Below are 12,329 nucleotides of genomic sequence, written 5' to 3' on the forward strand. Positions count from 1 at the left end.
ACATTATCTTTTCGATATCTCATAATCTCGTCATTTGTAAGCTTCTCTCGTCATCACCATCTTCATAATGTTCCGCAGAATTATTATCTTTAATAGCCAATTAATCTGTTAACAATTCTGATCCCTATTTAACCTTAATTAGCTACAATTAAACACATATATTTATATATTACAAGGCTCACTATTATCTTTGTAGATAATAATCATCATCACCAACATGATTATTATTTCAATTACACTATTTCACAGGAAAAACATTAAATAAGTTTGGCTAACCATTGTAATTGTTATCTCTTTAATTGTTACCACCAACATCCCAGCAAATTATAATAATAAAACTTTGTGGTTAATTTAATGCAGGCTCGCATTAACTGAATTGGGCTTACATGGTGTTCAAATGGTTATTATAAGTGATACGCAATGAGAAAAGATTTCATTTAGGAAAACATGAAATCATCTCAACTTCAAGAAATGAGATACATGATAAAATTTCATTATTCATTTTTAAAATTGGATCAAAAGAAAACTCATTTCAAATTATCATGCAAAGTTATTCAATAGTTTATATCTATTATATTGAAATCTACTGAATTATAAGAATCTTTAATATTAACTAGATAATCATTATAATTTCCTTTTCCCTTAAATTGGAAAACTTTTCACCATGAGATGTAAAAACTACTATAGATAAATTATGAAACTTTTTCTTCATGTTACATTTTTCATGATAAAATTAATGCATTTCCACCGTGAAACAAATAAATGGATGATTCTAATCAGTATTGAAATTCAATCATGAAATGAAATTTGAACGTAAACACTAAATAGACAAAAATGGTTACGAATAACTTGAAATTGAGCAAAAATAATTATCAAAGTATAAAATGTTCAAGAATAAGATAAATCAAAATTTGCATGTAAGTTTTAATCAAATAAACATGATGATCGTTCCTTGAGAAATAATCACAAAGCTGAACATTCAATTTACACCTTGGAAACATGGATACTTTATGTTATATGTTTTTCTTGATGTTATCCTGGAGAAATCAGGTCGAAACATGTCACCTACTGAACATTATCGAAAAAAGCACAAAATGTCATCTGATCTGAATTAAATTGATATCGAAGAGAAAAAGTTATATTTGAAATTTAGATTTAAAGTTTTGCAAAGTTTTCTTTCAGATTTAATTGTTACCGTTAATTTGAACTACATGTATTATGTTTATGCTAGTCTATTGATGAATGAAACACGGATATGTATTTAATTCAAGGAAAAATAATCAGAAACTAATAAGCAGTTAGCTAATAATTGGGTAACAAAGAAAATGATTGAAAGGATGAGAAAACGAGTTACAATTACTATACCTGTAAAAATTTCATCTTTTGTTCAATGTTATAGTTTTGATGATACAATGAAAATCTCGGAAGGAAATACAAATAATAGTAACAATTTAGATTGAAAAAATTTACACACTAGAATCTGAACAATCAATGATCAGAAAAAAACTTTCTTCCACTCATTTTCATGATAAAAATCACGATTATGGATAATTCAAGGTAATTGTTACCAAAGAAAAAGCAACCCAAGTTTAGATAATTGTTTTACTAATTATCACTAATCAAGAGACTGATTTAAATCGGTCGTTTAAATGCAAGATTGTGAGTTAAGTATTATTGAAACATGAATTTCAAGAAAATATGAGATGAACTCTAAAAAGAATCTTAATTAGTCTAATCACTCAATAGGATTATCTTATTATAATCCTATTGCTATTAATAGATGATAGTAATAAAATGTTTTCATCTCAGCTCATTATTATCATAATCCTGCAACTATTAAGTGGCTTTTTTCACCAATTCAATTGTATTGTAGATCAACAAGATAATTATGATGTTAACAATAGATTAACCCATTTATTTACCTGGTCAAGACAATTACATCATATTAGCAGAAAACTAGTTGCAAAACCGCAAATAATCAAATCAATTTATGAATCAATTAGCTGATAATTAATCAACAAGTTGATTTATTATCAACAACCAATAAAAACCAATAATGTAATTTGTTTCTGGTTTCTAACAATTAACTTAATTGGATTTATGGTTAGAAATATATATTTATAAACTAATGAGGTAGATTAAATTAAATTTTACTCTTTCAGGTTTTCCATGTACATGATATATTAATGATGAACGGAAAATGCTCAATATTAAATGAATCAAAAATTCTGATGAGAATCAAAAGGTTAGCTATTTGTTGTTATCAAAGTTGAGAAACTGTTTTTTTCTATTCTTATTATTAATAATTCCAAGCTCAATTTATCGATTAAATTTTTTTCTTCTCTACTATACCCTAGCTCACCTTATCCCTTGTTAACGGCAAGAAAAACAATTCTTATGGATAATCAATAGACTCTCATTGAGAAAAAAAGTTCTAAGATTTCAAGCTTTGATTTGAAAGAAACTGTTTTTTTTCTGATATCAATTTTTTTCTCTTTATCCTTTTGCCATGAAGATGATGTAGGAAGTAACATGATGATAATGTTGAGGGAAAAGTTCTAGTAACCAACATGATTCAGTAAATTAGACATCAGACTTTTTTATCATTCGACTGCAGTTGAAATTGAGTTGGAACTTTTTATCCCCTTTTCATGGTTTTTTAGCTTCATGTTCAATTCTGGTTTTCAAAGTGAGACAAATTCTCTCTCTCTCTCTCTCTCTCTCGCTCTCTCTGAGATTTTTTTAGAACTGAACATAGAGTAAGAGAGATTCAGTTGTTTTTCTGGTGATGATGCTGCTTCTTCAGCTCTTATCGATATCATGTAAGAATTATGATATTATCATTGCTCTGCTTCTGTCATAATATTTTATCATGAAAAAAAGGTTACTAATATCATTTGTGCAGCTCTATTGATCCATATGAACTTTCATTTTTTCAGAAATGAGCAAAGGTGAGTATGTGAGGTATTGATATTATTTTCATCTTTATCAATAGTATCAAATAGTAATTGCCTGAGTAGAGATCTTTTTCTTTTGTAAGGTCTACCAACGAGAATGTGAGTGTTATGGTGATAAAAAAACAGATAACTGAATTTCAGACTGTATTTCCAGTAAATTCTTGGAGCCATGGACTGGTAAAAATACTCGATAAAAGAAAAAAAATTAAAAAGAGTTGAAATATTTTTCTTTTCCTTGAGAATTGATTGGTTATTATATTGCTCGTCACTCAAAATAATTAATACAATTGCCACAGGTTAATTGCATTTTACATTTTGAGCATAATTAATTTTGAAAAGATACTTTTACTACGTTTTGATTTTAGATTGTGATTAATTGCTTCTGGTTATCATTTTGATTAGATTAGACAATCTTTCAATATGTGGGTAAATGCCTAATACATTTCATTGGTAGTTTTTATCATTGTAAAGCTATTTAATTGTTAACTTTAATACAATTATTTGCTTCATTTCAAGTCATGTTGAATACGAAATCAAACTAGTTTTTCCCTGAGATTAATGAAAAATGGTGTTAATAATCATAATCTTATCTCGTTTAGGTGTTTAATCTTGATGTTGTAAATACGGTTGAAAGCAAATTGCTTCTTTCCGATTGATCATTGCTCAGATTCAGTTGAAAACTATTACATTATTAGGAATAAGTTGATGATGATGATTGTGATGCTGTAAAGAGGAAGATGAATCATTGGGAAAGAAAGAAAAAGTAAAAATAAGAAAATGATTCTAAGTCAATAAGATTATCAACCATCAAGGTAGCTAAAAGTAAAGTATATTTATAACTTATCAGAATCATTCCTAGGGAATAAAAGTTATCATCATACTGGAAAATGAGGTTTACGCTTTTGAAATGGAAGCCACGAAATGATGATAATGATTCTGATTAGGAAACCAAGTAATTTGAGTGAAAATAATCTGACAATATGTGTGATTGTGTTAATAATGTTTATCATCATCATCATCATCATCATGAAGGTGATGATGAGTGTAAATGATAAAGGGTTAAACGATTTCGAATCAAATAAAATTGATATTTTCCTCTACTTATAAATGGTCCTAATAGTTGATATTATATGAGCGATAAAATTGCTCAGTTTCATGGGATGATGATGATGAAAATGATGGTTGACACAATAACATCAAACCACTGAATAAGGTATCACATTCATACATCCATATAACTTTGGTAAGGGTATGAAATTGTCATAATATTTGATTCATCTGATGATTAATTGTAAGTATAATATTAGTTTACTATTGTATTATTATTATATCATGATTGTGATATATTTTATGGTGAAACCAAATATATTCAAAATATATGATTCCTACTCCTCATCACTTTTTGATCATTATTAATAATCCCGATCAACGCAATTGAAATATCATAATAATGTACATACTCCTTGATTGAATTATATCATGACAATCATGATAATATCATTGAGGAAAAAAACATTCATGACATTTTGCTTAACTTGTATCACTAGTATTGGGAATCGTTAATGATAATCATGATGATGATGATGAAAAGAAAGAGAAAAAGATGAAAATTATATGAATATTATATTAGACACTTTGTCTGTCAAATGTTATATCAAAGTCTAATGATAAACTTGATCATTGAATGGATTCCATGAGATAATAACAATCATGTTGATTATGATGATGATAAATGTTGATTTAATGACATTTTCTTTGCATTGATTATCATTACCATGGATTTCAATCTTTTCCCTTCGTTCTGAATAATCGTTATCATCAATTCTAGTAACACACAAGAAGAAAAAAGCATAATTCGTGATAAAGATAACATGGGAGTAGAAAATATCACAACATAAGTAAAAACCATTAGCGTATTAACAGCATTTTCATGGGTTCAGATGATAAAAATCATCTGAAAGAATGATGAAAAAGATGAAGATGAGGAGAGAGAGAATGAAATAGAAATGATAATCTACATTAAAAGATAATTAACCAACTATAATCTTCTCTCATTATCGTATATTCATCTTCTAATGCTGATTCACAAAAAGATGCAAAGGAAAACAACAATTTAGTACATTAGTTAATTACATTAAGATAATCATCATCATTATTATTCAATGTTGAAACAGTTTGGTTACCATTCAATTGTTTTCGGTAACAATTAATTTCATCTATCACCAAACACAATTAAATTGCAACTATTACCTCAATAGATATTCAAATCAAAATGTTTCCAATTAATCTTGATTCGGAAAAAAATCAATAACAATCTAATTGATTATCGCTTTTGAATTTCATTTGATAGGCTAAGAACTTTTCCTCAATAATTGATTCCTTTCTCCATTAAAGTTAATCCGAGAATCGTTATAATTTGAAAAGTTCATCAATCGAATGTTATTTTTTGCTTCTATTATTAATAATAATATTAATTCATCTGATTGTCAATAATTAATAATATTGGATCAATTTTTTGATGACCAATGAGATTAATAATTTAATGAGACTTTGGGTTAAGATGATTAAATATTGACTATCAATTAATTTATAGTAGCTAGTGTATTGATTATCACTCGGAATTTCATTATAATCAGTTTAGTATATTCATAAAAATTAATTTGTACATCATGATAATGAATCTTGCTCATCATGAAATTCAACTGATTAGTTAATGTCAACTCCTATTGTTTTTCATGAACTTTTTGCCCTCATTGAAAGTTAATTGTGTTTACACTGAAACACAGAATTTGATTCACTTGACAATCTTCAGTTAATCTGCATTGAATCTTAATGAATTTCATCACCATCATAACCAGGAAGAGAGAACATGATTACTCAGAATTGCCGGAAGCATTTAATAATATTGTTCATCATAATATTTATCATTTTCTGTTCTTTTCATTTTTTTCAACATGAACAATTTCAGACAAAGTAACTTTAATTCAATTTAAAGGTACAAATACAGTTTAAAATTAAATCAGAGGCAAATTTACACCCCGAAACTCATGATAATAATATTATCATGGTATAGAGTTTAAGAAACAATAACACCTAATCAAAAAGCCTCAGGAAACATTTGTTATTGTATTTTTTTCTGTTCAGTTTTACTTTAGCCTAGACTCTGCTATATTTAATAATCAGAATGTGATGACTTTACCTTTGCATGAAATCATCTTAATCCCATGTAACTTTGGTGTTAATTATATTGATTTAACTATATTCATATACAGAGCATTTCATCAAGTTTCCAAGTTTTTATTGAATAAATTTTTTGTCTTTGGGTATACCCCAAACTCAAGCCATGAGAGTTTGGGTACTTAATTTTCGTATTCATCTAGCATGGACATTCCGGTCAGTCTGTCATGCTGGAAATTGCCGAAAAAATGACCTCCGAATAAAAAAGATCGAAAAACAAAAATTCTATCACTTTAGATATAATTTAATTGTAATTAAACTAATCATCATAAAATGATCATTTATGTATCATGTTAAAGCTTATTATCTAACCTCTCTAATTATACTAAATTTATTAATAAAAAATCTAAAGTTTTTAACAATCAAGCCAAATGTAAGCTCGAAAAAATTTTGACCATTACTTATTTGTTTACCTAATAAGATGACCGTTTGTCAGTTGACCTAACAAGAGTGAGAAGCTCAGTAGCTTTCATAATGTTTGAATTTGCTTTATTACAGCATAACGTCTATCCATTATGTTATAAGATAGTGATTAGTGATAAGACTTCAAGGTCATTTGATGGTCAAACCTGATTAAAATGTAACAGAAACAAAACAGAATGACTGGAATGTCCTTGATATTAAATATAATGGATACAGACACCAATGTGGAAAAAGTAAAGATTTTTTCTAAAAAGTCAGATCGCTTCCTTTATGCTTTCATTTGAACGGAACTCAAAGCCTAGAAAATTAAGTTCGACTCAACATTGAAATTGAGATATGCATATGAATGATACCTTAAGTAGTTAGAAAAAGGTAGACTCTGGACCAAGTGATGTTTCTGGACCAGGGGGTTCCGAACCAAGTGAGGCTTCTAGACCAGAATTTTTTGAATGATTTTTTTTGACAATTTTTTTGGCGCGAAATTTGAAATTTGTAGGGATAGTATAAAAAAGGATGAACAGAATAACTTCAGCTCATTCGATGTGATGAAACATAACATGATTTTACGAATCATCATTTTTATAATTATTACAGTAATTTTACTTCTAATATTCCGTGCACTATTTTTTGATAATATTAAATATGACCAAATCAATTTGGCCTGACTATCGTATTGATAATGTAGTTTCAATATGGCCAATTGGACCAATAGACATCAAAGTAGAAAACACGAACCGAAAGAAAAAATTTAATGCTCAAGTTATACGAACTGATAATGGTGTGCTGCTGGTTTTTGCATTAGGAAAAATTACAGCAACTGGATTCAAAAGTCTACCCATGACAATTCTGTCATGATGGAAACGTTCCCTGATCGTGAAATAACATTTATCAGAATATCCAATATAACAGCATCAAGTTATAATTCAGTTAGATTTAATACTGAAAAACTGAAACAAATATATTGCAAAAATGATACAAGTTATGAACCTGAATTATTCCCTCCAATATATACAAAACTCAATTAAATCAAATATATACAAAATTCATCGTTAAAAAAGTGTCAAAATATGCGATGGAGCGATTAATAAACGGGCGAACTACGCAAATTACTCATCACCTTAATTAAAGGATTGATTGTTTGATTCAACAGTGTGTTGAAATTGATGACCAGTTCAATCAAGAAGCGGCTAAAAATGCCAAACTTTACGCGCAAAATTGGTCATTGAAAACTGCTCTAAAAATATCACAGGATGAAAATCAAGATAATGAACTTTCATTCATTGATTGGGTGATTCGCAAAATGGGGACAGAACTAGGTGTAAAAACTCAATGGTTTCACCCCGATGGCCGAGGAAGAGGCCTTTGATTTCATTGTATAGCTATTTTCATAAACTCATCATCATTTCAATAAAAATTTCAATTTAAATTTACCGCTAAAAAAATGCTCAAAAAAATTATTCAAAAAATTCTGGTCCAGAAACCTCACTTGGTCCAGAGTCCACCTTTTTCTAACTACTATCTTATTATGTTGCAACAAGAAGCAGAAAAAAATTAATGTCTTCTCATCTTCCACAAAATCATAAATGATTGATAATTAAAAATGATTACTATTGATAATCAGATTTCCAACCAACTTTAAATGAAGCAAGAATCAAACCAGACCGCAGAATGATTTTCATGATGAGATTTCATACATTAATGAATAAATTGATTATTCTTGCGCAATAATTTCGTAATCAAGGTGTATTATTATCAGCTTATTTCAATGATTCAATCTACATTATAACATTTACCTGATTTCGCTTCCTGGTTGATTTGTTTTCAGGAAATGATTTCTCCTATTAAATGTTATCCCTTATACAGTAATATATTGGCTATTTCTCATTGTGACAATAGTGATACTTGCAGAAGTTAAATTCAATATTTGTGAGAATCAAAACTATTCAGATAAAATTCAAAAGTTTCGAAAGTATTTACACAATCTATTTACTCAGCGATTACCATTATTATTATGATGAAATATCAATCATTATTATAAAGTAAGATAAGTTTATGATATTTTTATTGGTCAATATACTTTTTTTATTTCGATAATATTATTTGAACGAGGGTATGGAAGAAATAACCACAAGAATGAAAAAAAGAAGGAAACATTTTTCATCATACGTTTTCTTCAGATTCAATATTATCATGATTCCTTTTGAATTTACACTGAATTATCTATGAGAATGAAAATACTAAGTTATGATAAAAGTCCAGAGAATAAAGAGCAAAAATTGTGAACAAGAAATAAGAAAAAAAATCAGACATCTTGGGTGGAGTTTTCTCAAGTGAATATATCAGGATATGATATATATCTTCAGATCAAAACAGTTATCAGAATATCGTTGAACTTTATCCATTGAATAGCACATATTTACTCAATTAAACGAATACATCATGAAGATTGTTCATCTTCCGATCCTCTCTCTCTCTCTCTCTCTCTCTCTCTCTCTCTCTCTCTCTCTCTCTCTCTCTCTCTCTCTCTCTCTCTCTCTCTCTCTCTCTCTCTCTCTTCGAATACGAATTGAACTTCATTGAAGAACCCAAAAAACATGTGCTAATGTAATTTCAAGTTTGTCGAAAATAAATAAGAAGAAACCATGATGATGACATGGAGAAGTGATTATTCTAATATCGCGTTAGTTCATGGAACAGTAAAAGGATAATATGAGAATTAGAAAATTGTCAAAATTTCTCTAGACTATCAATTCATGAAGCAAAAAAGGATTGAAAAAAAAGTTCCAAGGAGAATGTTTCATTTTCTTAATCATAAAAGTCAACTCAATGTAAATATTTAATATCTTTATGTTATCATGATGATTATTAATCATGAGGATAATGAAAAATAATATTTATAATTGATAACATGAAAGCCAGTTATGAGCAATGTGTTGCAAATGGGCTGATAATTTTAGTAATTTTTTGAATGGAATATCAAAAGTTTCTGTTATTATACTGAGAATCTATTATTCTGATAATAGCACGGGATTCATTAACAGAACTTTTTATGAACAAGATGATATTACTCTCAAATAAGATGGCTAAATCATGGAGATGATGATGGCGAGGGGAAAACTTTTACTCGATAACTGAATAGAGACCCAGAGACAGGAGATCAACATGTCATTTCATGATGTTCAGTGACACTTACAGTTGAAACAATTCTTATGAAATTTTTTGTTTTCCTTGGGAATTTATTCCCACACAAAGGCTCAGTTAACAAGATAAAGTTCAATAGTAAACAACTAAGATACAGAGTAAACCACAAAAACTAGCAAAAAGAAAACCTCAATGAACTGTCATCTCTTTACTCATCTCCTCAGTATCATTCGTTAATCATCATTACATTGATGCTGGTCTACGAATTCATATTCTAGTAAGTTTCATGTTATATTGTTTCGAATGAATAATTTAAAGTTCAAAAAGGAACAAAGAAAAAGATAGAGAGTAAATATTTCCATCATGATTGATGTGCATGAGAAGATGAAAAATGAATAGAAGAAAATTTTGTTACAAATTTAATAAAAGAATTTAATTTCCATCCTTCTAGTGATTTTAGAACAATTGAGCGCGAAAAGAGGGTGGATTAAATTCGTCAACTAATTGTTCGTGATCAGGTGAAAGTACTAATTGAATTTAACTTATCACTAATGTCAAAACGTCGGATCAAAGGATTGACATAAGAAGATATAACAATGATGATGATGAGCTTCAATTTTTCCCTCTCTCACATCATGATCGTTTTCATGATGCTGATAATGATGTGAATCTTATCTTGTCACATTGATGATAAACTGAATATCATGTAACTGAGCTTGTATATCTACAACCCTTGTCTCTATTGTATTATCACCATCACCACCCATTGTCTTGGTTTTCATGATACTTTTGTTTTTCACTCCCTTTTCAAATATAAATTATGGGAGTAATATCATCATGATAATGATGATTATCATCTGATTGACAGGAGCTCAATTATCATCCTCAAAGTGTCTGTATAATGAATGTATGTGTGTCTCTTTCATCATGAGACTGTCAATCACTAGAATCATAAGATTTTCAACATTTTTCTTTTGTTTTCTGTTTTTCTACTGAATCATTTTCTTACTGAACTTTTCAAACAACAACAAAAATAACATTCCCATCTTTATCTTCATCATCATCTAATAGATCAGATAATCTTTCACGGTGTTTTCTTGTTTTTCCTCCATTGTTCATTTAACTGGGTATTCAGTTCAATCTTATCCCCATGTTTATATGTTTTTTCATGAGAGTTCAAAAAAATGGTTTTTTCCCAAAACCTCAAACTTAATCTTGTGTATGAAAATAAAGATAAACAACATGAACAAAACACTTCATCCTTTCAACACTTGAAGAATCAGTTTATAAACTCATCATGAGAAACTAACTTCAAGTTGATAAAATTATAACAGTCATTATCGTTAATATTACAGGGGGTAGATAATAATGAGAACGTGATAATAGAATTGAATTTAATGGCATGTAAGTGAACAAAAAAAAACAAGTTGATAAAATGTATCATTTTATTTTCTGTCAACGAAATATTAATAATTCAATCTTGAAATTAAGATAATTCAGAATAATGAAGAAACATTATATATTGTATTTCTAACTTTAAGAATTCATTTTCGATAGTGTATTTTGTTGGTATTGGCTAGTGAATTTCTTGTCAATATACTTTGTGCATAAATTTTAATCATGAAAACCGGAACTTTTAGATTATCATGAAAAGAAAAGAGTGACGATATTTTATTCAAAGAATTCACTGAAATTTTGGATAAAAAATCTGACAGAATTTTTTTAGAGAAAATTGTGATTTTGTCAAAATCTTCGACTCATGGAAAAACTCAGCGTAAAGAATGGTGAAATAATCTCATGGTAATATTGCTTTTTTCTCTCAGAAAAATATGGAAAAGTGCAAAAATTCTGAAGATTATCAAAGAGAAAAGAAGACTTTGTACCCACAAATATTTATCAATTGAATTCTGATGATCATCAGAATCAGAGGTTGAGAGGATTCATGGGGAGTAGATGAAGAAGAAAAATAAAAAGAGAAAGTGTAAAAATAACTTCAACTGTTGTTGAAAGTTGACGACTTGCTGATTACCTCGAGGGTGAATCAGGTTACGATAATACGATTCATTTTTTTTTTCCTCATGACATCAATTCTGATGTGAAAAAAGCAGAGAGAAGTTCAGTGTTAGACACTGATTCATAATGCTTTATTTATCATGAGCATGAATTAAAAACACATGCAAACTCATGATAATCTTAAATTGTAAAATAGCTCGTCATGAGATATCATCATGGCTCATGAAGATTATTATCATTTCTACTGATTCGAATATTTCAAAATCAAAACTATTCTTACTCAATATCTCACGAGACTGTTATCTGTATTCAGGTTTTCATTGTCAATCATCATCATGGTGTAAATGTATCATGAATTGAATTTTATTTGGTAATATTTTTGAAATTCGAATCAAAAACTGAACGGCAATGATAATGAGCTTTGGCTTACTGAGAAAAGAAAAGTTTTACAAGAGAGTGATGTTATGAATGTTTCCAAAGTTCACAAAATAACATCAATCGAATTAAAAATCTTATTATTCTGAACATTCAAATCGTAATGATAACTGTTAAGCATAA

At 28.6% G+C, this 12,329-nt stretch overlaps 1 protein-coding gene across 2 annotated transcripts in view; it reads right to left on the minus strand.

Annotated features, from left to right (window-relative positions):
* LOC128391387 (octopamine receptor Oamb-like) overlaps nucleotides 1-12,329 on the minus strand; it is a 63,957-nt gene that overhangs the window by 23,186 nt on the left and 28,442 nt on the right. The gene's annotated exons all lie outside the window — the stretch shown is intronic.

Source organism: Panonychus citri, unplaced genomic scaffold (genome assembly GCF_014898815.1).
Source record: "Panonychus citri isolate SS breed McGregor unplaced genomic scaffold, ASM1489881v1 Contig00134, whole genome shotgun sequence".
Taxonomy (NCBI): Eukaryota; Metazoa; Arthropoda; class Arachnida; order Trombidiformes; family Tetranychidae; genus Panonychus; species Panonychus citri.